The following is a 25,729-nucleotide window of genomic DNA, read 5'->3' as shown; positions in this document are numbered from 1 at the left end:
AGCATGCCTAAGCCACTTCTGGCGAAACCAGAGCAGCGCATGGAAATGCCATTTACCTTCCCGCTGGAGCAGTACCTATTTATCTACTGCACTGTGTGCTTTCGAACTGCTAGGTTGGCAGGAGCTGGGACCGAGCAATGGGAGCTCACACCGTTGCAGGGATTCGAACCGCCGACCTTCCAATCGACAAGCCCTAGGCTCTGTGGTTTAGACCACAGCACCACCCACGTCCCACCTAGAACATAATTACCCTGTCCCAATTTTTCTTATAGCTCAATAAAGAGACCAAATGTGTTTAAAATGTGCATTTTAGGATAAAAATTGGTTTGGAAATGCATACGTTGAGATAAAGTGAATATCTAAATGTATTTTACATTAAAAGCATGCACATTAAAAGCATATATATATATATATATATATAAGCACATTAAAAGCATATATATACTGATTAAAATATGTATTTAAATACGAAGTTTCAAGCATTTTTAAACGTTTGCAAATTAATGGAGAAATGGTACGAAACTGACTTATGATTGAACAAATATGCAAGTAACACAAATGGGGGGGAATGATCTGCCCATCCCCCAACTAAGCCATATGTTGTGAACTAACAGTGGCATAAAAGTGGCTGTATCATATTTTCCTCTGATCTGATGTTTTTACCCAACACACAACTGAAAAGGAGAATCTAAGCAGATGTCTTCATGTTTAGAAGAAAACCATTAGCAGCTGCTCCAAGATTAGCTTGGTCTCTAGGTTGGCATTATGGTGCCTTAGCCAACAAAAAAGGGTGAGAGAAACCATTAACCTTTTGCTGCTAACCCTGTCAGGCCAGTGAAACTCAAAACCTTTATGCTTCCCTGAGGCATTTTCTTCCTGACATTTTGTGAGGGATAAACTCACTGCACACTCACCAGAAATATCAGGAGGGTCAGTGGGATGAATTCTAGATAAGGAGTGAAAAATATCAGGAAATGATACATCCTGATTGAGGTAAGGGAACAGTCAAATGATTTTTTTTTTCCTTAAAGAAAGATTGAGGATTAAAAATCCCCATGTCAATCCTAGCAGAACTCCATTATCATCTATCATTAGAATATTTATTTGAAAAATAGAATATTTATTTGAAAAATAGATATTATATTGTTGGAAGTTACACTAGGACATGGCTTTATCAGTGGGGGGGGGGGATGAAATTTCAGAAGGTGCTGATTTTCTTGTCATAAGTTATGGAGGTTGAGAAAACCTCTTGCTAAAATTCTCTTCTCTGCGTAACTATGATGACAACCAGACGACGCTTTTCCTGGTGGGAGGCTGGGGTGTGCATTGCTGGCTCCTCCCTGCACACAGAGAACTTGATGTTGGGGAGAAGTCTTCCAGCCGTCCCTTCTCATTTTCTATGTGTAAATGGTTCAGGGGCTTTTTCTTCCTCCCAAGCACACCACCATCCCAAGGCAACCTTTCCTGGACACTTCAGGGGAAAAAATAAAAGATGATTTGCTGTTTGTATAGATTCATTAGAACGCTTTCTACTACACTGAGGTGAATGGGGGCCACCTCTGTCCCCACAGTTCAAATGCCTGGAAGATACACCACAACTGCTGGAATAGAGTACCGCGAATTCGTGGTGTTTTGCTTCCAGGGAGAGAAAAGGACTGAGATTTTTAACATTTGGGAATGAAATGCAGGATTTGGCTTTTTCAAAGCCTATTCACCACCATGCTTGGGGAGAGGTTCTGCAAATAGGTTGGGTTGGGTTTTTTATTACTTTAAAATTACATGAAGCAACTGGCAATCAGTACAGTATATGATGCTGATTTCCAATTAAACTCTTTCTTCAGCTGCTGCTGCTGCTGCAGAGATCAACATCCTCAGTGATAACTGCTCAGCTAATTGTAATGTCTAGTGGTGTTTTAGGCGAGGTCTCACTTGTTGCCTTCTCTGGGATGTGAGATTCCTTTGCACATAAAATATTTGTGTTTGCTCCTTCTAGTTCTATTAGGGATGTAGAAGTATGTGCTCCCTCAGCTGCTCTCAGACCCGCATCCGTATACACCCTACTGCCGGGATAGCTCAGTTGGTAGGGCATAAGACTCTTAATCTCAGGGTCATGAGTTTGAGCCCTGTGTTGGGCGAAAAGATCCCTGCATGCTGGCTCCCATGGGCAACTTGAGCTGCAGCTCCAGCCTCTCGCCCATGCTGGCGTCGGAAGAGATTTGAGCACAGAGGAAGAGGGAGGATTGAGGAGGTGAGGTTGGGGTGGCAGGGCAGACCCCCACCATGCTAGCCCAGTGGGTGGAGGCTGAGGAGGAGCACCTGCAAGAGAGAAGGAAGGAAGGCATGAGGGACAGGAGGAAACTCCTTCCCTCTACTCTCCATTGTCCCTCACATCATGCCAGGCTGGACCCACAGCTCGAATATGGGTCTACCTGGAGTAGAACTAACATGGGATACAATAATGAGACTGTCCTTCTGAGTCCAGAAATTCATTTTCAGTACCAGATCTGCTCAATGTCATTTCACACAAAAGGCCACTCCTGGTCCACCTTCTTCCTTTCAGCAGCCGAATTTAGCTGGGAAAGGTAATTTTGTTGTTGCTGTCATCAAACAATTGGGAGCCAGAAACCTTTCTGCATTTACTAAAGAAAATCACTTGGGGATGTACTGGCAAATTCTGCTTGACCTTCTGTCTGCCCGTTCCTTAAGGCCACTTAGTGAGTTCCCATCAGAAGCAAGATGCTCCTGCACTCCTAGACGGGTCCCAAGCTCTGGGGACAGAACTCCAGGGCCCCTTGGTAGAATGAGAAGGAGAACCCCAAATGCAGCCGGGCTGCCTTGCCATATTCCAAAATAAGCAAAGCAGCACATGTTGCCGCATAAAGAGCATTCCTCGCCTCCCCAAAAATAAAGCCGTCACTTCCAGAGTGTAAAACTGCCCAACTGCACCATGCTTCACAGCTCAGACCCTCTTCTCCACTGACTTGTCTTGCCCATCCCTCAGCTGCTGCTTAAATGCCCTGAAGTCCTCCCTTGGAGATGGAGCTGCCAGCCAGCTGTGAGTCAGGTCAGGTGCCCCAGGCAGCCTCCCTGAGCTGAATGCTTCACAGCCCTCAGTCCTCAGGGCCTTCGGGGATGTGACTTCCTTCAGAGCCGCAGTTATGGTGTCTCTCCCCAGAAGCGCTCGCTTGGGGCAACAGAACGCATCCTGTTGGATTTGCAGTCACAGATCCTGTTTAATTTTGCTGTAAAACTGTTTACAGCTCCCCAAATATGCTTTATAAATTAATGAGGAAAACATTTAAAAAATAACCACCTACCTTTTTATAGGCCTATAACTCAAGGCAAGCGTACATAAACTGCAGCACATTTTAATTAAGTGGACTTTATTTTCTACACGACCTCTTAATGAAACTCAGTCTTAATGAGAAAGGGGGCAGGTTCAATCCCTGCAAAGAATAAACCTGCAGGCAATACTGGCTGGCCAGTGGCCACTGTGGATTGGGCCCATAGAAAGGCAGAAAGAGACAAAAGCAATCTTGATGTGACAAGAGGAAATGGCACCTTTAATGTATTCATGTAAGGCACTCAGAGGGGTGTGCAGGATTCTTCCTTTCTCCCGTTTTATCTTCACAGCAACCCTCTGAGATGAGAGATGGTCACTGGCCCAAGCCCAACAAGGAAGCTTCATGGCTGAAGTCCTAATTCAGAACAATTACACTACGACTATAGAGCTTTATTCTACATATATTCCATATGCCACCGTCCTGAAATTCAGGGAAGCTTTAATGTGGAACAGATACAGTATAAGGAGCTTCTGCCAAAGGTATTCTGACCAAGTTCTGTATTTTCTCTGTTGTTTAACTACAACTTTGATTTTGGGCAGAGTTATTTTGTTTCCTTTCTTCTATTGCACTGTTTGCCCATTTCAGGGTTCATTTTTTCGCTTTGTAATTTAGCTCCCCTCATTTGTTGTGCTTTCTCCCCCCCCCCCTTCTTGTTTTTAACTTAAGAACAGAAGAAGAGTCCTGCTGCGTCAGGCCAAGCCCCACCTGGTCCAGCATCATGTTCTCGCAAGGGACCAACCACATTTACGGGAAGCCCGCAAGGGGGACTGGACAGCAACATCGCTCTCTCCTTTAAACAATAGTTTTAAAAAGATTGTTGTTTTTTAAAGGGAAGTCTTAGTCGGTGCATCAAAGCACCTTGCACACCTTTAAGGGCTTTTGGGTTGCAGCCCATTGAGCATGAGTGTTGTAGGAGCATTCGGGTAGAGAAGAATGTAGAACTATTTTAACAACAGCAAATCTTTTGCTTGTATTTGTTTGATTTACTGACTCCCTCACGGAGCTGGTTTTTTTTTTTTTTTGACAACATCCCAGAACAGAAGGCAATCTGACAGGAAATGCAGGTGTAATTTGCTCTGACAACTTCAGGAGTTCTTCACACCCCCAGTGTTTTCCAGGAACACAGATTCAAAAATTCATATGTAATTTTTTCAGTCTAAGTCTGTAATTTTGTGCATACTTACTTGGCAGAACTGAGTGGGATTCCCTTCAAGGTTTCAAGCTTATTTCAGTGCAAGTTTCCCCAGGTCTAACCAGAGAGTCCAAAATAGAGACCGACTGAGCTAAAGACTTCTTCCATCCATCCAGCCTCCCTGCCCCAAAAGGCAGGACTACTGAGATAAGGAGATAAGAGGCTCAGCAGGACAGACTGGCATCAAATGGATTGCCTGATCACAGCTTTATCGTATGCTAGAAATAGCAGCTATCATTGAAAACACACACAAATTCATTTTAAATATGCTCCTCTCTTCACATGGATTTGAGAGACTCGAAGGTAATATTGAGATAACAAAGGCTCTTCCTTTCCACATAACTTGGTGAGCTGCGCCTGCCCTGAATTCCAGGCCTACAGCCCTTAGTCAAAATGGCTTCCAAAATCCCTGAAATCTTCTCCCAAGTGCCCCCAGTCCTCCACAATGCAAGTCTGCATGCAAGAGGCAGACCTAAAGAAGCCAAGTAGGTTACATGGGTGCAAGCTGTGCTCAAAATAGGTTGGCAAATCATGCCTTAGTTTCCTGGGGGGTGAGGATTTCCCCTTATACATTTAAAAAGGCAAAAGCAGCTGCCCCCAGTCTCCCCCTTCCATTTATCCTAGAAATATCTGGTCAGTCTTGATGTGTGACACACAGGGGCGTAATCACCTTAGGAGGTTTGAGGGGGTCCGTGCGCAACGTCACACAACACCCTGACATTGCACTTGCAGTGCTGTGAGGAGCCAGGGGTGGAGTCCAATGCTCCTTGTATATTGAGGGGGCTTGGCCTCCTCAAAAATACTTGCGGGGGGGGGGGGACTGTGCACAATATGAAGAATACATTTTGTGGTGCATAAGATTAAAAAATAACAGAAAGCATTATAATACATAGCATAGTAATAAAATAACCACAATAGCAGTCCCCGCCCCGATTTAACAGGCCATAAATTATTTAATGGCTGAATGCATGGGCAAAGAGGGAAGATTTGCCTGGAGCCTAAAGACATGTCCTGATGGCACCAGGCAAGCCCCTCTGGTGGGAGAGAAGCAGATTAATCCGTGCAACAATAGCAGCAAAAGGAAAGAACAACAGTGATTAGTTTTTATCATTTGTATAGGCTCCAGAAATGTATACCATGGAAGTTTGGGTTACCTTGTTCTCTTTGGTGTCCTCGGTTTCCTTTTCGCACAGAGCACCTGCCGCCTTTGTCCTCTTTGAATTCCCTGAGAACAAGTTTGCGCTGCAGAAAGGCTTCTGGGGAAAACAGAATAGTTTGGTCAATTAGATGGCTTTTCTTTTGATAAGGACAAAACTAAGGTTTTGGTTTTTAAAAATATGGATCAAATATACATTACAGGACTTGACAGGGCTGAAGGTTGAAAAGAAGGTTAAATATCTGGGTGTTTGGTTGGCAAATAAAAATGCAGTGCTATTTCAAAACAACTATGTGAAAATATGGAATACGGTTATAGCAGACTTACAGAGATGGAGCAGAAGAATGGGTAGAATCCCTGATGGGTAGAATCCTAGTCGCCCAAAGGAATGTAGCACCAAAAATAAATGCTGTTTCTCTTTCAGACTGTGCTGGTAATCAATGCGGTTCCCTGTTTTAAACAATGGCAAAAAGACATAACTATATTTATTTGGCAAGAATAAGTTTTAAGAATTTAAGAGATGCCAAAGAATAAGTCTTGCCTTACCTAATTTAAAACTGCGTCACGAAGCAGCTTGATTAACTTGGTTAAAAGAGTGGGTGACGTTAAGAAATACTACATTAGTGGACTTGGGAGGATCTGACAGAAGATTTGGGTGGCTTTCATATCTGTGGTGTGACAAAGGCAAAGTGCAGAAAGCTTTTCTTTATGTTATATATGGAGGAATCTGATAGAACATAAAAGTCCCTTATGGTTATCAGCAATGGAGGCCTGAGCACATAAAGAATAAAATCTGCAACCCCAATGGGCTTTATATAGAGATTTCTTGAGTTTTCAGGACAATGAATGTAAGCTTAAAAAGTTCAACGAAATACAAAACTTAATGGGTATCTGGTTCCAATATCATGAATTAAACGAAATCTATAAAAAGGATTTAAAGAATGGATTTGCAGAGCAAAAGTCAACCTTTGAAGTAGCTTTATGTGAAAATGATGAAAAATTAATTTCTAAAATGTACAAATTGCTGTTAGCATGGGAAACAATGGATGAAGTGGTTAAAATAATGATTAAGTGAGCTAGGCAGTGCTATTTTTCTTGAGAAAGAGGCACAAGAACTCATCATTAACGCCTCCCTTCTTCTCTTGGAATGGCAATGGTGCACACCTGCCTTCTTGTGATCTCCAGCTGAATGAAAAGCCCTGGGGCTAAGGATCATGTTGGACATAATATAGATATGGCTGCTTGGGAAAAGCTTTGGAAAACAGAATGAAATTTACAGAATGTTATGGCTTTAAAAAACTATTACAAGATGCTGTATAGATGGCATTTAACCTCCAAGAAGCTAGCTCAAATGTAGAAAAATGTATCAGACAAATGTTGGAAACGTAAGGCCTGTGAGGGGTCATTCTATCATATGTGGGGACCTGCAGGAAGGCAAAGGCCTTTTAAGACATGATATATAATGAAAATAATTTTTAAAATTAAAGTGGCTTTTCCCAAGAGGCCAGAATTCTTCCTGCTGGGGAGACTAGACAGCGAAAGCCCAAAGAAAGCCTCTGCACAACGATAAAGATGAGCGTGCTACCGAAACTGTTGTTTTTGTTTCAAACAATTCCAATAATTAGAGGTGTGACAATATTTAAGGAATGGCAAAGAACAATATCAAGATATATCTGGCAGGGCAAGCGGCCAAGAATAAAATTTAAGATACTGACAGATGTGAAAGAAAGAGGAGGCTTTGCCCTGCCAGACCTAAAGTTGTATTATGAAGCTTCGTGTCTTTGCTGGGTAAAAGAATGGATAAAATTAGAAAACACACAATTGTTGGACTTAGAAGGGTATGACAATAGATTCGGGTGGCACGCATATTTATGGTGTGAAAAGTATAGAGTGCACAAAGGTTTTGAAAACCACATCTTTAGAGGACCGCTGAATGAGGTTTGGAATAGGTATAAAAACCTTTTAGAATTCAAAACACCATACTGGTTATCACCATTGGAAATTATGAGTGTAAGAAAGGTCAATATGTCAGGGAATTGGATTACATATGAGAATCTGATGGTGAAAGAAGGTAATAAATGGAAATTAAAACCATATGAAGAAGTTAAGGAAAATGTATATGATTGGTTGCATTACCACCAGATAAATGCGATGTTTAAAAAGACATTGTTGGAGAGAGGTTTCCAAGAAAAGCAATCGAGGTTTCAGCAGGAGATTCTGAATAATGATCTTAAAGTTCTGTCAAAAATGTATAAATTATTGCTTGAGTGGCATACGAAAGATGAGGAAGTGAAATCGGTTATGATTCAGTGGGCCAAAGATTTTGGATATAATATTCAATGGATAAAATTGTGGGAGGAGGGAATGAAATTCACTGCATGTACTACAATAAAAGAAAACGTAATGAAAATGATGTATAGATGGTACGTAACACCAGTGAAACTTGGTAAGATGTATAAAATTTGTAACAAATGTTGGAAATGTAAAGAAAAAGAGGGAACATTTTATCACATGTGGTGGGAATGTAAAAAAGTGAAATGCTTTTGGGAAATGATTTATAATGAGATGAAGAAAATGTTGAAATATACATTTATTAAGAAACCAGAAGCATTTCTACTTGGGATAGTAGGGAACGAAATCAGTAAGAAAGATGTGAAATTGTTTAGATATGCAGTGACAGCAGCAAGAATTTTGATGGCCCAGAAGTGGAAGCAGGAAGAAATGCCGACCAAGGAAGAATGGAGAATGAAATTGACGGAGTATGCAGAGATGGACAAATTGACTGGAAAAATAAGGAACCAACGCGATCAGAGATTTTCCGAGGACTGGAGTAAATTTACAGAATATATCAAAACTGAATGTGAGGAGCAACTAACGCTTGTTGGCTTTCAAGAAGCTTTGTGAAAAAGACTGATAGAAATGTTGTTTAAAAGAAAGGTTAAGACCAAGAGATATAATGTGCAATATATATGTAAGAAATGTGAGACGTAGTGAGATTATGGAGAATTTTCAGATAGGCTGATGGAAGTCAAAAAGATGTTTATGTCAAAACAAATGTTAAATTTGGAAAAAATGTTTATTGGAAAGTGAATAAAAATTATTTATATATATAAAAAAAGAAAGCCTCTGCAGTATTTATGTATATGACTCCAGTGGCAAGGATTCTCTGTGTACAGAAATGGAAGGAGGAGAAAACACCCTCAAAGGGCGAATGGCTGGTGGAAATCTTGGAATATGCAGAGATGGCAAAATTGACTGCACTGATTAAAGATGCAAATTTAAAATATTTAAAGAAACCCTTTCAAGTCTGTATGTTATTTCCCATATGCAAAGACCACAGCAGGGTCTGAAGTGTAAGAAAATAGCACAACATATTTTTAAAAAAACAAGTTAGAGAGGATGAAATTAGACATGGTGGAATCTTAAAACAAAATTGTATGTACTCTGGGTTATAAACATTGAAGTTGGGTGAGTGGGAAGTCACTAGTTTTGTTGAACTGGAATATCTCTTTCTTTCTCCTCTCTAGAATATGCTCCATCTAGGGATGAGAGAGAAATTAGACTCAGTTTGCGTTTAAAGGCAAATATATCTAATTCGCGCTTTTTGAAAAGACACAGCCATCCCTCAGAATCTGCAAATATCCAGATTTTGCAATGCAGTTCTCCAGCCAAGTAATGTGTAGAAAAAAATGTGTATGCTAGACTGAAGCTTGCATAGAAATGCATATATTGCAGGGCATTCTATTAGGGCAGACCGCTTTACAGAATGCATATATTGGGCAAAGTTGCGCAGAAAATGTGCATGAGAAATTGACACTGAATTGCTGGTGAATTTTCATAAGGACTTTTTAAAAAAATCATACACAGATGTTGATTACTGAATTAAAGATTGAACAAATTAGAGCCTGGGAGGAACTGAAGTTGACAGATTTCTCCATCACACCTCAACCTACTTTAAACAGCACCTGAAACCCCATCTTGCAAAAATTGCCTTCCCGAGTAAAGATCTTACAGCTTTTCTTCTTTTGTTTTCTTAGTGGCAAACTACAGAGATGCAACCCTGTAATTCTTTTCTGAAACTAAATACAGCCTTGAGAAGCTGCTAGTTTGAACAACACAGCTTGGGGGAGGCAGGGAGAGGGGTGGTTAACACTTTCCTTTTCAGTAATTTGCCCCCATCTGCGATTTTCTCAGCGTTTGTGTCTATTGGATAATCAGCCTGTAGGCGACTTGGTGTGTAAGAGTAGCCAATGGTCATCAGATGAGCATCAGATTTTGCCAGACTGACAGCTAACACTTTCAGAAATCTACTTTTCAAATCCTACTCAGTACTTTGAAAGAGAAGCCTTTAATTGGATTGTGTTTCCTTTGGAAAGCCTGTTTCGTTTAATTTCCTTTTCAGCTTGTCAGTTCTCCTGACACTATGTAAGCCCTTTCCCCCACTGCACACAGACTTAGAGTCCTTAAAAGCAAGTCACATTTGATGGAGGAAAGAGTAGTTCCTCTACAGACAACTCAAGATCAGTTGCCTGAATTGAACTACAGTGGTACCTTGGTTTATGAACTTAATCTGTTCCAGAAGTCCATTCTTAAACCAAAGCGTTCTTAAACCAAGGCCTGCTTTCCCATAGCAGCGGGGGACGCAATTTACAAATGAAACACACTCAACAGGAAGCGAAGCATGTTCTGCTTTCAAGGCAAAGCTGCTCTTAAACCAAGGTACCACTGTAAACATGTTTTTGACATGCATTAGCTTTATGAGGGGTGCATAGGGCATTAGGGGAGGGGTACTACCTCTGGTGCGGGATACATCATGCTTCTTCTGGGCTGGTTTGTCTGCTTTTGATCTCCATCCTGCACTCAGCTCTCACCTTTGGCTCCTAGAAGCTGGCAGCATGCGACAGCAGCCACACCCCGGGAACGGCTTCCACTGGCCGGCTAAACCAGGTGAGGGGAGCCGATGGGTTTTAAACCCTCAGTGAGTTAGGGACTCACTGCATGTGAAGACAAGCTCTGGCAGATTGGGTGGACAAAACCAAGAATGGGTCCAACAGTCAAGAAGGCGGTTTCTGCATGTGCTGTAGATGGAAGTGAGGGGCAAATGGGTCTTGTCAACCTGGGAAGGGAGACCATCTGGGAGAAGGAAATCTCTTATCTACGAGAAGGAAAACTCCCGCTGCAATGCAGAATATCTTCAGGAAAAGAAAAGGCTAAGGAGGAAGCCCAACACCAATCCAGAGTGGAGTCTCTAACAAGGGTGCCAACTTGAATAAAATATGGGGGGGAGCCAGGAAAGCACCGCCCTGCATTATCAATTACCAGACACAGTGCAAGCACACCATTTGATTGGCAATGCCCACCAATGTGGGAGGTGGGGCTAGCCCCCCAAACATTTTAGGGGGGGGAAGACCTCAGTCCCTAGGAGCTGGCTCCTTTGGTCCCTAAGGTAGTTGGATGGTGCCTTGTGTGCTTCCTTTCAGCAACTCCTGCAGCCAGAAGCCAAACATACTGCTCTGCTTTCCTTCCAACCACATAAGCAGGGCCGAGAGTAGGGTCTTGTCATCTGGGCAGCCCAGGACCTCCAGACACACTGCCCAGGCTTGCGTCCCAGGGAGGTCTCTTGGTGCTGCTGACACAGCAATTTGACTTCATCCCCGGAGATACACTCCGTTGTCTCTTGCGACAGGCGGATGCAGGCTTTATGCATATTATATACTGCAGTATAGGGACACGGGTGGCGCTGTGGTCTAAAGCACAGAGCCTAGGGCTTACTGATCAGAAGGTTGGCAGTTCGAATCCCCGCGACGGGGTGAGCTCCCATTGCTCGGTCCCTGCTCCTCCCAACCTAGCAGTTCAAAAGCATGTCAAAGGGCAAGTAGATAAATAGGTACCGCTTCGGCGGGAAGGTAAACGGCATTTCTGTGCGCTGCTCTGGTTCGCCAGAAGTCATGCTGGCCACATGACCCGGAAGCTGTACACTGGCTCCCTCGGCCAATAAAGCGAGATGAGCACCACAACCCCAGAGTCGGCCACAACTGGACCTAATGGTCAGGGTCCCTTTACCTTTATACTGCAGTATAACCGTTCAGATTACGTTCTGCTCCTAAATCACCTATTTTATTATGAAATGGCTTCTAAGCAGTTATTGCTCAGCCCAAGGGCTACTCACCCAGAGCTCATGCACCCAGCCACTATGTTTCAGTGGTTTTGTGGCAAAGACTTTAAAGCAGCACAAAGGAGCATTATCATATTTCCATAAGATCTCCCACCTCCCTGAAACAAAAATCGCACACAGGTGGACAAGTTATTTGAATGATTTGTCACAAGTACCAATCATGATTTGGCACATTAAGAACCTCTGCTGAGCTTGTGAGGAACACGTTGAATGAGACCTGTTTATCCCATACACAAAGCATTTGAGCCTAGAACACAAAATATGAACACCAGACTTTGCCAGACTGACAGCTAACACTTTCAGCTGCGACTTGAACCAAGAACCTCCTCACCTGCTTCCTGGTATCCCTTGCAGTGAGCTACTTTTGGCTTTAGAAGTACAGGCCAAAGGGTGGTATTAGTCTCCATGGACTAAAGAGAAGGAAGCTGCCAGCGGAGGCCATGCCATGGGCAGATGTAAGAAAGGAGGCAGGTGGCAGCCAGCTGAGGCTGGTCAGACAGTGACCCAGTGACCCATTTGCCCCAAGCAACCAGACTTCATGGCACAAGGTACCTGGAAAAGGTGGTGTCTGGAAATGAAATGGCAAAGTTGTGCTCAGGTGAAAGTGAGGAGGTGAGGTGTCGTCGCCCCCCCCCCCCGAATGTCAGTGTACCAGCCAAACTACACACCTGTTAAAGGACAGGAGTGCTAAGGCTAAGGACTGTCAGCATCTGTGAGGATTGTGCTAACATGCAGGTATATTTTTTTAAAAGAGGGGGGTTTCTGTGGGTGATTCCAGACAGGGGTTTATTGTGGTAAGGGTCTCCTCGTGCATGCATTTTTTTTTAGTAGCATCCATACATTTCCCATTTCATCTGAATTTGCTCTTCTGGGGGTGGGGGGTGGGAATGGGATAAATCAAAAAAATTAAAAGCTATTGCAAGGAACCCATTGTGAACCTGTTTATCATATGAAGCCCCCATCTGGAAGTGCTCTCAGCTGGAGGGGAAATGAAAGAAGCAAGGAATAAACACAGGAGGGTCACAAATGGGCGGTGATTTTGTGTGGACCTCCCTCTACCCTATAAAAGGGAGCAACCGAAGCATGGCAAGCCCTAGTGTGGAAGCCCACAAGGCCTCTGGGGACTGGCTTGTATTGGGAGGGTGGAGAGAAACAGGCTGGCAAAATCACAATACTGTCAGATAACTGGTGCTTAGATCAAACAAAATCAACGGACATGTAACTATCTTTGTCATGTTCCTCTCTGGTCTGTCTGTTGCCCTTTCATCTTCCTTCCCATCTGTCTGTAGTCTTCCTCCAGTGCAGAAATTTAGATAAGCTCTTTGCAGTCGTCGTCTTTTTGCATGTGTTGCGTGAAGCACCACTTATATGCTGAACAATCAATCAATAATAAATGTGAGATTTTCAATTTGATCATAAAATAACATATAATTTATAATCTTGTTGTTCAGATCAAAGGCCAAACGTTGGACTAACCAGGACATGTCCAGGAATTGGACTGTCAAAATGGCCTGTGGTGGATCTTTGCCTAATCGGCAAAATGTCCAGGAAAACTAGGGCAATTTTTAAAGAAAAATGCTGTAAAAATAAAAAAATAAAAGTTTTTTAGGGGTAGATGTTCCCCCAAAAAGGTCAACAACTTTGTTCCTGGAAATTGACGTGCTTGTAGCTTGTAGATGGAAAGAAGAACAGTTACCAACAATAGAAGAATGGCATAATAAAACTTATGGACTATGCAGAAATGGCAAAGCTGACGGCAAAACTCAAAGACTGACAATGAGAAGTTTAAAAAAGAATGGGGAAAATTTATTGTGTATGTGCAGAAATACTGTAAACAAGTTGGTACATTGGCATGTTTAGATTAAGCACTTGTAAGTAGTAAAGAATTAGAGAATGTAAAGGTGTAACAAGTGGATAAAAATGATAACAAAATGCAGAGAATGATGTAAGAACCAGTAGAAGGGGATGGAAGGAAGTCTTGAGGTTTAAAGAACCTCGAAAGACGGTTTGTAAAATAGTAGGACTTTTTTATTAGAAGTATAAAAGATAGATGGTGGTTTGATTTTTGTATCCTTATTTGATTATTATTTTGGGGGGGGATTACAAAAAAAGAGAGAAATTGACATGCTTATTTACAGAAGATCATGCACAAAAATAATCAAGCATATTTAATGTTGCTTCTCTGAGATCATAACTAGGAATTGACATGAATGCATTAAATTATCAGCAGGGGCCCAACATATGGGAGGAGTGCGGATTCTGTCCCTCAACATCTGTGTCTTCGGATTAACGCTTGCCTGCCTTGGGGACGTTTACTGCCACAGGGCCACCAGCTCATTTAAACAATTTCCCATTGTGTCTGTCACAGCTAAAATCTTCATCAGCATCTGCAGACAGCTGTGGCAGGCTTTGCACTTTGCATATGCCACTGAATGGAAGGCAAAGCTAAAAGGAGGGAGTGGGAGAAGGGACTGTGGACGCTGCCCTGGAGCTGCTATGGGAGAGACAGACAGACAGACAGAGACAAGTCCTTTTTGAAATATGGCAACCCTAGCAATCTGAAACTCAGCTCTCCACATTTCAGCAGCAATTTGTCATTTTCCAAAAAAAGAAAGCAAAGAAAGAAATTTCTTCAGCATTTTAGTGCACATTTCTCCTATTAAAGCCTTTTTAAAAATACTTTAATTTTTCTAAACAACAAAGACAGACAATGCACATGAAAAGAAAAATTGGCATCTTTCATTTGACTTCATCATTGAAAGCTTCTTGTGTTTTATTTATATCATGTTGTTGTTAATGTCTGTTTTTCTAATACACATCGTTTTGTATGCAGTTTTGACTAATGCATGCATCATTGTAAGTAATTTATCCTAATATAATGCATTTCCCATATTTTTTTCACTAATATGTTAATTTTTAGGCACTTCCCCACCCCCCTGCCTCCAACATATGTATTTTTGTAAACATTTATTTGGAGAAATGTGTTGCAAAATTCAAGTAAGTGTGACTTTTGAAGGATGGCTGTGTTTCAGTTCTCATGTTTTTTTGTAAAGTGCAAATTTGGTAAATTAGGTTCTAAATGCAAACTGAAACAAAGTTCTCCTCCATCACTAGGTAAGCTGCAATTAACTTTTCTCATTGGCTTACTCTAAGCATGTTCTAAAACTGGATCCAACCCATAAGGAGAGGTGAGCAAGGTGATAATCACGATTCTTTGGTGGATGGCAGACTAAGTTTTGGTGTTCCGTGTTGACAGTGCCACAGGCAGGGAAGGACAGCCAGACGCATCTACTTGAGGCAGAGCACAGAAGGAGAATCAGGTCCCACCCCTGAAAAGGGCTGCAGACATTTACTCCAATCTAATGCTCACCTTTTTTGGCCAAATTACGTTGTGCAAAGTAAGGTGTGCATTAGATTTAATGGAACATTTACATTCGCCAGAAAATGCTTTTTTTGGTTTCAAAGTTCTGAAAACTGAGGTGTGTGTGAGATTTGATGGTGCATTTGACTCAAGTGAATAGAGTACGTCTAGAAGACTCAGCTGGCAGCTTTCCATTGTTGGTCCCCCACTGCAAAACAAACAAACAAAACCCACAAAGACAACGCAAGTGCCCATCTTTGTAAAGGCATGCTTCTCTCTGGGCTGGAGCAAGCCCTCTGGTCCTTATTTGCAATCATCTTTGCTGAGCAGTTTTCTGGTGGAGAATGACTAGCACCATGGCAGGGGGCAACCAAGACTACCTACAGTCTGTCCATTGCATCCCAAATCAGTAAACCAATCAAAACCAGCCTGTGATTCTGAACAGATTTGACAGTAAACTCACATTAAAAAATAAAAATGAATCAGAAGAAGAAGAAGAAGAAGAACAACCACAACAACCACAACAACAACAACTTTGGGATTTCTGGATACATTTTCTGTGCCATCTCCTGCACTCCAGTGCCCATGTTAATTTCTCTGAAGGAGCCCGTTTAGCATGTTGCAAAGGAAGAAATGAGGTGAAAATTGCATGAGAGAAAACAGATGCTGTCACTCCTTGCCGTCTAACCTCACTGCCCTTTTCTGTCACCGCTGCCCCTCACCCTGTCATCAAGCCTATAATCTGTGCATCAGATTTTGCTACAGTCTAGCTCACTCGACTTGCAGATTTTTAAGGACATTTCTTCAATCTCACCTTCTCCAACTTCCGACATTTTGTATTGATTTATGGCATTGCAGCTAGCTGGGGGGGGGGGGGGATAAAAATCCCAGGCCTCCTTTTTCCTCCATAGCTTCTTTGCTGCTTAAGATGCAGCCCCATTTTCTATGAGTAGCTACTTAACTGCTGTACTGCATTTCAAAAACAACTATGAGAGTTATTGGGAGTTTGAAAATAAACAGGTGGCATGCATGAAACGTCTAAGGTTTCGTCTACACATTTAAAACAGCATCATGCCACTTTAAACAGTCGTAACTTCCACCAAAGAATCCATGACTTCATTTGAGAGAGCTATGCATGATGTGTTAGGGTTGACTGGCTTTGCTTTCAAACTTTTCCAACTCATTTTGATGCATCATCAGCTCCAGTAAGTCTTATCAGCTTGGCAGTCTTTTATCAGGCTTAAGTTTCTGTACCCATAACATACTCCCAGCCTATGATCCCCGATGATAAGAAGTGCAGTGCAGTGCCATAGAGAAAACTCTCTCTGGGAACTTAAAAGGCCTGGGCCATAGGGCCATGGACACATATTTACATAAAATTTGCAAATGCTGATTTACAGGTTAAGACACAGGTTTAGACATCCAGTGTTACATAAAGTGAGTCAACCAATTTATCTGTCCAAATCACCCCAGACAAATTATTCAATTAATTTGCTCCCCACATCAGTTCACACCAAAACAGGTTGTTTGTTTTGAAAAGATTGGTTCCAGATCCATTCAGTTCCTTCAGTTCCCCTTGTGTTACCCCCAAACCGTATCTGAAGTCAACTTAAATTTAATAGCCCAATTTAATAGTCTACCCAGGAACCAAGATCGTCCCTTAATTCAATTTCCCCAAAACTTATTCCCTACCTGGGACACTCAGAAAATGTTTTGGGAGCTTATGTCCACGCAATGCCAACTATGCACCATTCATGCACATCTTAAGGTTTGCAGGAACCACAGGTTGGAGGAAATAAAAATAAATATGGGGAAGGAGGGAGGGGCAGACCTCAGAAAGGCCCAGGGAGGACTGAGATGCTCAATGGGTATGGAATTCTGAGTACCTATTAGGATAAGAGGCACAAGTGTACAATCTGTGTACTCAGATAGTTGAGCTGTACACTTTGCACCCTCATTCAGTGTGAGCAAGCCTGTTCTTGTAAGCCCCACTCATTTTTCTGCCTTGTTCTCATGGCGGTTGCAGTGATTACCTTGTGCACCCGGCACAATTTCAAGAACAGCTGCTGTAGAGCAGGGGTCAGCAAACTTTTTCAGCAGGGGGCCGGTCCACTGTCCCTCAGACCTTGTGGGGGGGGAGGCAGACTATATATATTTTGGGGGAGGGAATGAACGAATTCCTATGCCCCACAAATAACCCAGAGATGCATTTTAAATAAAAGGACACATTCTACTCATGTAAAAACACGATGATTCCCGGACCATCTGTGGGCTGGATTGAGAAGGCAATTGGGCCGGATCCAGCCCCCGGGCCTTAGTTTGCCTGCCTATGCTGTAGAGCAATACCCATTCATCATCTACAGAACCTTGTCAAAGGGGACCCCATTTGCGAAAGTAAGCAACCAGAGAGCTCAAGCATGAGCAATGGGGACACCTGGTGGCTGTGGAGAACCAAAAGTGCAGCAGGAGTGCCCTCTATGCAGAGTAAATGGGGTGTGTACACAGGGAGTGGCCGCTTACTCAGTGACCAGGTAGGGGACTGACGGTGGACTGTCAGTTATTGAAAGTGCCAGGACTGTGATACTTAGTGACCTCATTGATCATTGCTGGGAAACTTCAGAAGTGGAAGGAAAAGCTCCAAAGTTTTATACCATGTCATGAAAATGTTCAAAAGTGGATTCAAAATCGTTAATAAACAGCAAGTTACAGTCATGTATATTCATATTTTATGTGACTGACTCATGAACTTTTCAGTATAATGGTTTTATTACCAATTGGTTATCTGGGGTGTTTGGGGAGGGGTGGTACCTCAGGTGGAGGACACCCACATCATGCTTCTTCTGGGGTACTATGTCATCTCATCTACCTCATCTTGCACTCAGCTCTCACCTGTGTCTCCTAGAAGCTGTCAGCATGCAACGGCAACCACACCCTGGGAAATGGCTCTGGCTGGCTGGGTCCCAAACTGCAGTGAGTTAAGGGCTTCCCCTGCATGTGAAGACAGGCTCCAGTGGATTGAGCAGACAAGACCAATACAGTTGTACCTTGGATCCCAAACGCCTTGGTACTCGGACATTTTGGCTCCCAAACGCCACAAACCCAGCAGTGAGAGTTCTGGTTTGTGAACGTTCTTTGGAACCTGAACGTCTGACAGGGCTTCTGGGGCTTCTGATTGGCTGCAGGAGCTTCCTGCAGCCAATCAGAAGCCGTGCTTTGGTTTCCGGACGTTTTGGAAGTTGAACGGACTTCTGGAACAGATTCCGTTCAACTTCTGAGGTACTACTATAGTAGGTCCAACAGTCAAGAAGGCCAGTGGGGCTCATCTGCCCGGGAAGGGAGCCCATCTAGAAGAAGGAAAACTCTGGTTCTAAAGCTCCACTGCCTTGCAGGATATCTTTGGGAGAAGAAAAGGCTCAGGAGTAAACCCTACACAAATCCAGAGTGGAGTCCCCAGTATGGTTAGATTGTGCCTTGTACGCCTCTTTCTGGCAACTCCTGCAGCAAAGCTGGTGTCGAATGTCTTGCTCTGCTTTCCTTTGGACCACCTTAGCAAGGCCAAGAGGGGAGCACCTCCAGACACCACGGCCCACACTTGTGCCCCAGGGAGGTCACTTTGGTTCTGCTAATGCAGCAGTTTGACTTCACCCCAGAGGCACACTCCATTGTCTCTTGGGACAGATGGATGCCAACAATTGGTCCTCTACAGCACGAGGTGTCCTGGAGTTCCCTGAATGAAACATCACAGAGCAGCCTGTGCTGAAGGACCACAGGGTTCACTATGCGGATCTGTTGTCTTTGGGGGAAACTGCAGTCTAACCTTCCCAACCATGACACAGGTGTCTGCTTTTCAGAACCAACAGGCAAATGCCAAGTGGCCATGAAACCATAAGGAGCACTAGAGGTGCTGGCTCAGTCAGGTGCCTGGCATCAAAATGGGCTAAAGGAATACTTTTTAAATTATTATCCAATTTAGCATGTTTATTTTACTTGCATTTCAGAAGCAAGCTAAGAACTTTGAAACAGCGGGAAAGAACTGCATGCCGGGATACCAACACAAATTTCATCATATGAAATTAGAACATAAAAATATCCCTACAATTTTCCATCCCCCCATTTTTTACATCCAATTTGATTTTTATTAAAGTTTTCACAATACAGTAAAATAATGGATAGAATAAATACAATCAAAAAGACAAAAGAGAGAGGAAAGAAAGAAAAAAGGAAAGAGGGGGAAAAGGAAAAAAGGGGGGGGGGAGGAAGAACACAGAAATAAGAAACACCAAAGATTAAAAAATATTTGATTCTCTGTCTGCTGGTTACATTAGAAAAGGACTGTTTAAACCATCCAGTCCATGTTGGTATCCATCATCTCCAGTTTCTGTTTAATCACATTTCTTTTTGTCAAAGTGTCACAACATCATTTATTTCTTCTTCCCATGAAACTCTGAGGGAATTCCAAATTGTTATTATTAATAATAATAATTAGCTATACTTCTATTAATTCCCATCACCATTCCTCTGCATTGGATAATAGTATGTTCTTCCATCCATGCTCATATTAAAAATTTCTCTGCTGTGGTCTCTCTGCTGCTATTGTATATCCTTGAGTTCATGCCCAGTTCTGTATAGTCAGAATCCATTTCCTGATTTTTCTGTTATATTTACGATGGAGTCTTGATATCATCACCTAAAACCTTTCATTTTCTTTTTCTGTCTTTTTCAAAAGACAGCACCATAAATAACATCATTCTCCAAATTCACTCCAAATTGCTTGCAGAATACCCTCTCTCTGCTAAAACTGAAGAATGGCCAGGACTGGATTTTTCCTCTCATCTCCACCAATGAAAAATCCAAATAGCTCTCCATTTCTCCATTCATGATGCCATCCTCTTCTCATCCAAACCCTTGAATAGAGGGCATTTCCATTATAGCACCTGTCCTGTCCCATTTTACTTTTCCATCATCCAATCCTGTCAGCTCTTCATCAACCTGGTCTAAGGTCTCTAGATATTCTCCATCTCAATTTTCCATTTCATCTCTCTCCAATTCATCATACATTGATCTGATCTCTTTTAATTGTTCACCCAGCAACTGCTGAACACTCCCAATGGTCACTGGAGAATTCAAGGGTATCTTTGTCATACTGGATCTTTTTAATGCTTTAGAAATTGCTCATAACACAAGGTGGATCTACACTGACCTGTTTAACACTATTTGCCCCCATTAGAACAATATTAGATATGTCATTCTAAAGTGTCACAGGGCATATTTGTTATTTAAAACGTTTTTTTTACCTTGATTTTTTTGGTCAAATGTAAGTAATACCTCATCATATCATTTTCCAAAATTCTGTTTCTTTTCGTGCTGTTGGTTGCTCTGCTCTGCCCTCTGGTGTCACATTTTAACACCGCTCCTCAAATTCCATTGGAGGGGGGTCAGAGTTTGAATGCAGTAAAAAAAAAAAAGGTAAAACACTGCATAGGAACATATGAGCCTCTGCTTTTCTCCTTTAAATCCCCATAGAGGTAGGCACAGCCAACACAGGGTCCTTCAGGAGAAAGGCCAAAGAGCCCTAGAGAAAGAGGAATCTGCCCGTCACCACACGTTAGAGGAGCAGCCACCCTCAGGTGAAGTGCCTTCCCATGAAGGAAGCCGGGACTGGCAGTCCAAGCTGCAAACCGAACCCTGCCAGAAAAAGGAAAGCAGAACGCCAGTGAGGCTGCCTGGTGAACTTGTCCATTACGTGGCGTAGCACATGAAACAAGGAACGTAGAGGCTATTCTCCTTGATGACTCTTCTCCTGTGTTTTGAATGAGGTGCCTGGGCTCTATCTGCTCCAGCAGAGCACTTCCCCTTTCACTGTTGGCAGCTAATTATTCTCAGTCTAAACCAGGCTTCCTCAACCTTGGCCCTCCAGATGTTTTGAGACTACAATTTCCATCATCCCTGACCACTGGTCCTGCTAGCTAGGGATCATGGGAGTTGTAGGCCAGAAAACATCTGGAGGGCCGAGGTTGAGGAAGCCTGGTCTAAAGGGATGGTGCATGCGGTGGGTTCTGCAGCCACAGCTGGTGCTGTGTTGCTCCAGCAGTTTGACTTCACCTCCAGGGGCGCACTCCATGGTCTCCCAAGACAAATGGATACCAACATAAATGCATGCCTCAAGCGTTTTGCATATATAGTTCACGCCTACGTTAATAATGTCAACTGCTAGACTTGTGGAGGAAATGCCTTAACTCATGTACAACTTAGCTCAGGGAACGTTATCCAGTGAAGCCAACCTTATGACAAGGCACCCCTCCTAGGAGGCCCCATTCATCAAGAATTTATGTCTACCTACAATGGTCATTGTGTAAAAATCACAGGAAGAAAAAACATTGGAAGGAGATGTATTGTTTGCAGTGAGGAAATGTTCTCCAAAAAGTATGTGAATAAAACATGGCTGATTCACAGTCAATCATGCCCATGGCAGAAGTCTTCTTCAAAACAGCAGACTGTAGCTCGGAATTTTGTTTTTCCCCCTTTTGTTTTGTTTTGTGTCATTAAACTGCAAGCCTGAAACCAAGAACTGTTACACCATTGATCTTTATGAGATGCTGTGGGAATATTTGTGGCCAGAGTAGGACACCATCGCGGCTTCTAAATCTTTTTGTCTTTGTCTTCAGTGGCACTGGAAGAGGATGGAGCTGCTCTGCACATCAATGGCCACCCAAAAGAGCACATATGGAGACTCCTGGGCGGCCAGCAAGGAAGACGGGCTGGAGCATTTGGACTAAAACCTGGAAAGCCAGGATTTGAATCCACACCCAGTGGTGAAGACCACGGGGTGGGGGGTGGGGACCTTGGGCCAGCTGCCATCTCTCAGCCTCACCTACCCCAAAAGGGTTAAGGCAAAAGGGAGAAGGGGAGAAGCTCCTGGGAGGAAAGGTGGGATTAGGAGTGGGATCAAATCATCGGCCTCCACAACAGCACATTCCCACCATTCCTAAAAGAACAGTGGCAACCAGCTCATCTCGCTCTGTAGGTACAGCAGGAGCCTCTTAATCTCGGGTGCTTTTCTCGCTGGGCATTGCAGAGGGTTGGACTAGATGACCCTTGGGGGTCCCTGCCAACTCTGCCATTCTATGAAATGTCTGCAGATTCCTGTGCGTGGTCCCGTTGTGTTCAATGTGGCAGCCTTAAGATGCTGCAACACTTTTTATATACAGTATTGCTTTTTAGAAGGAAAAGAGAGGCTGTTGCGGTAGATTCTCCTTTAGAGGGGAAGGAAACTCTCTGCCGCCTTTCCGTTGGGAGTTTTGTTCTGAGGTCGAGGGAAACTTGGGATATTTTCTGTCAAGTCTGGTCACGTTCTACTCATTCACAGAAACGCTAAAATCGCTTTGTGAACGCTTGAGTTCTAATATATATGAGAACTTGCTATATATCCGTAATAAGTCCCTGGAGAGGCTGCTTCCTCCTCCGGCCCCAGCAGAAAACACAGTACAATAGTATCATATCCCCGCGTCTCCTCCCCGTCCTCACATCCCCGGGGAGGCCCAGTCCCCGCTTCTCCTCCCCCGTTGCCAAGGCCCCGCTGCTACTGCGCTTCGCTGAGGGAACAGCGGAGGCGGCGGCGCCATTTTGCGAGGGGCGAAGCGGCGCCTCTTTCCCCTCCCCGACGGGAGAAGAGCGACGGGCGCGGAGGCGGCGAGGCGGCCAATGGGGCGGAGGCGCGCGACGCGGGACCTATTTCGCGCGCTTCCCGTCGCGCGTCTCCCGACCCCGCTCGGCGACTTTTGTGGCGCCGGAAGCCGTGGGCGGGGCCTTGGGGCGGCTTCCTCCCCCCGCGACTTGGCCCCGCCCCGCCCCCCCCCCCGCTTCTCCTTCTGCGTCCGCTCGAGGCGGGCGGGCGGGCGGGCGGGCGGGCGGACTCGCTCTCTCTCCTCCATCCTGGTACTTGGGCGCCTCCATCCTGGTTTCTCAAGTGCCCGGACCCAAAACAGGAAGTAAGCGAGGCGCGAGGCGGGCGGGCGAGGCGGCCGGGGATCAGGCCGGCGGAGCGGAGGCGGCCATGGCCCTCCGGCGGCGGCGGCGGTTGGGGAGGGGGGGAAGGGGCCTTGGCTGCGCCCGAAAAGCGGCGCCTCGGAGGGGAGGGAGGTCTCGGGGGGAGACACACGGGAAGCGCCTCCGTCCTCTCCTGTGAGCCCCTCGGGGCCCCCGCGAGGCCCTTGAGCAGCGCTGTGATCGGCCCGAGGCCTTGGGGCACGAAGGGCGCTCTGCGCACTCGACCAGCGGCAGCAACGACAGTCATGCCGGAGTCTCCTTCCCCCCGGGGGGCTCCGTGTCCCCCCCCCTCGCCCCAGGTCGGCTTGCGCTGCCCAAGGCTCCCGCCCCAGCCTCGGAGAAACGCCTCCGGGGCCCAAGGCGGAGCGGTGGTGTTCAGGCATCCCCACACTCACAGCGCTCTCACGCGCCCCCCCGGTCTCCGCAGCACCGGGGAATTCCAGGATTACGGCCCTTTACTCTGTGGTCACATTGGAGACCGCGGGGTCCTTATGATAAATGGCTTATTTACACAATAGCTACCACCTGAGCCTGCCACCCCAAAAGGCACCAGGCTGGCACCCGACTTGGAGTTTAACATGCTAAATTAGATGGGGCGCCCAGGTGCCCCACAGACTACACCCCCTAAGAAATGCACACATTTGACCCAGGTGTATCTTTAACAGCTCTCCTCTAGAAAAGTAACAGGAAGGTTCCCGCTTCTGACACCCATGTTACACATCCATCTCTGAGGGTTGTGAGGGTCCAGGGGGGCTCACCCAAGGTTCTTATTTGGACATTGAGGCTAGTGAGGGGACTGTGGTGTTTATTTGATATATGGTTTACACATATATACAGCCTGAGCCTACGACGGGGGCCTACAGCATTACGCTCTCAGAGTTCTTGCTTCTCCCATGGCTACAGTCTTCTTATTTGGACATTGAGTCTACACAACATTGGACATACAGTCTACAGAAATCAGCCATAGCCCTCTATCCCAGCTCACTGCCTGCAGACTGACACCTTTTTCTTAAGCTCACATTAAGGAAACTGCAATCCTAAAAACAGCTTTAACTAATGGAGCTGGAGGAGGGGGCCCACTGCTCTGCTACATGGTACAGAGTCTGCTAAGGGCACATATCCCTGCCTTTATTTTCTCAATGGCTGCCATGGTCATCCATTGAATCCCTGCTGTATCTGAAGATTCATGGGACTTGTTTAAATTCTAACTTTCCTGGTTCCAGAAATTTTGGGGAGTCTTTCCTCCCCTTCACAAACTTATAACAATACCATAAAAGGGGGGGGGTGATCATACAATACATCAATATATCCTCTATCATCTCATTTATAAAACAAAACCCAAAACACCCGCCATATAAATAATAATAACAAACAGTGTTAACTTACATTGCCCTGTGAAATGAATTTTGAGGCAGTTCACAGGGCCATGGAAAAGGAGCATGAGAATAAAGCAGATGGGGGAGACAGGGATAAGATGCTGTGTGGCATCTATTTTATAATGCAGAAATACAGTGTGCTTATGTGTCGGGGTGCCATAGGAGAAGAGGAGGAGTTTGGAGAAAAGGTTGTTATCCCACAAGTAGCCAGAACATCATCCTGCTAATTATTCTTTACTCCTTTCTCCTGTTGCACCCCTACACATATGCACTGCATTTCCATATTATGTAACATTGCACGGCTTCAAAACTCACACTGTCTCCAATTGTTCTGGCACCTCCTGTTCTCTACAGAACTTGGAACAGAAAAAGAATGTAGCGCTGCCAGTTTATCCCCCCACCCCCGGCCCTCTTCTTTTGCACCCCTGAAGTATTGCATAATGCTGTCAGAATGTAGTGTGACACCTCCCCCCACTCCATTAACAACTTTTCTCACAAGCTGCACCCCATCCTACAGAAAATATTAATGCTCCAGCATTCCATTCCTCCCTCCCTAGTGTCAGGCTGGTTTTCCAAACTAATGGTATCTTTCCATCTCAGTTTTGTGTGCCCTGCCCATAACAGCAAAGTCCTGTGGCACCCTAGAGGATGATCTACTCTAGGTTCAGTTTTCAAATTGTCTTATGCTTATGGGTGGGGGTTTCATTCCCTCCGAAGGACCAGGCAGTTGGGGAGTGCAACTGGACCAACCTTTGCCAGTGGGTCTAGCCACATGCTGTGGTCACATCTGGACTGTGTATAAAGGCTACTTTTGAAGAGCTCTCGGACTGCAGCTAATGCTGAACACTGCTGCCAGGTTACTGGGGGGTGGTCATTATTCAGAGCTCTTACTTCATTTGTGTTCAATCTGCGCTGACTTATGATCCATTTCTGAAACCAGCTCAAAGTGTTCATTACCATCTTTAAAGCCCTAAATTATTTGGGCCCAGGCCATTTGCATGATCACCGTAGACTTAATTATTAGCTCATTGCATTTCTTTTTATATCTTATAGCAGAATAGAACTGTTCCACTATAAAA

The 25,729-nt window shown here is 44.3% G+C and overlaps 1 protein-coding gene and 2 long non-coding RNA genes across 6 annotated transcripts in view; 2 read left to right on the top strand and 1 right to left on the bottom strand.

The window, feature by feature from the left end:
• Window positions 1-25,729, top strand: part of LOC310658284 — a 256,099-nt gene that overhangs the window by 167,541 nt on the left and 62,829 nt on the right. The gene's annotated exons all lie outside the window — the stretch shown is intronic.
• LOC310658815 lies at window positions 5,360-17,021 on the bottom strand. 2 transcript variants are annotated; one of them, XR_014502507.1, is made up of 4 exons: window positions 16,921-17,021; window positions 6,020-6,142; window positions 5,691-5,792; window positions 5,360-5,570 (listed from the first exon to the last, which is right to left on the bottom strand). It is a non-coding gene; the product is annotated as an uncharacterized lncRNA (long non-coding RNA). The 2 variants fall into 2 exon arrangements; XR_014502506.1 differs by having other exon boundaries at window positions 5,360-5,792.
• DMTF1 (cyclin D binding myb like transcription factor 1) overlaps window positions 23,084-25,729 on the top strand; it is a 28,077-nt gene continuing 25,431 nt past the window's right edge. Inside the window, exon 1 of one of the 3 annotated variants that reach the window (XM_083399701.1) lies at window positions 23,084-23,216. The gene's annotated coding sequence lies outside the window, so the exon portion shown is untranslated. The remainder of the gene's footprint in view (window positions 23,217-25,729) is intronic. The other 2 variants (XM_083399702.1, XM_083399703.1) reach the window with 2 other exon arrangements.

The sequence above is a fragment of the Podarcis tiliguerta genome (genome assembly GCF_965153285.1).
Source record: "Podarcis tiliguerta genome assembly, chromosome: 10".
NCBI classification, from domain to species: domain Eukaryota; kingdom Metazoa; phylum Chordata; class Lepidosauria; order Squamata; family Lacertidae; genus Podarcis; species Podarcis tiliguerta.
This window is presented reverse-complemented; position numbering and strand designations above follow the sequence as displayed.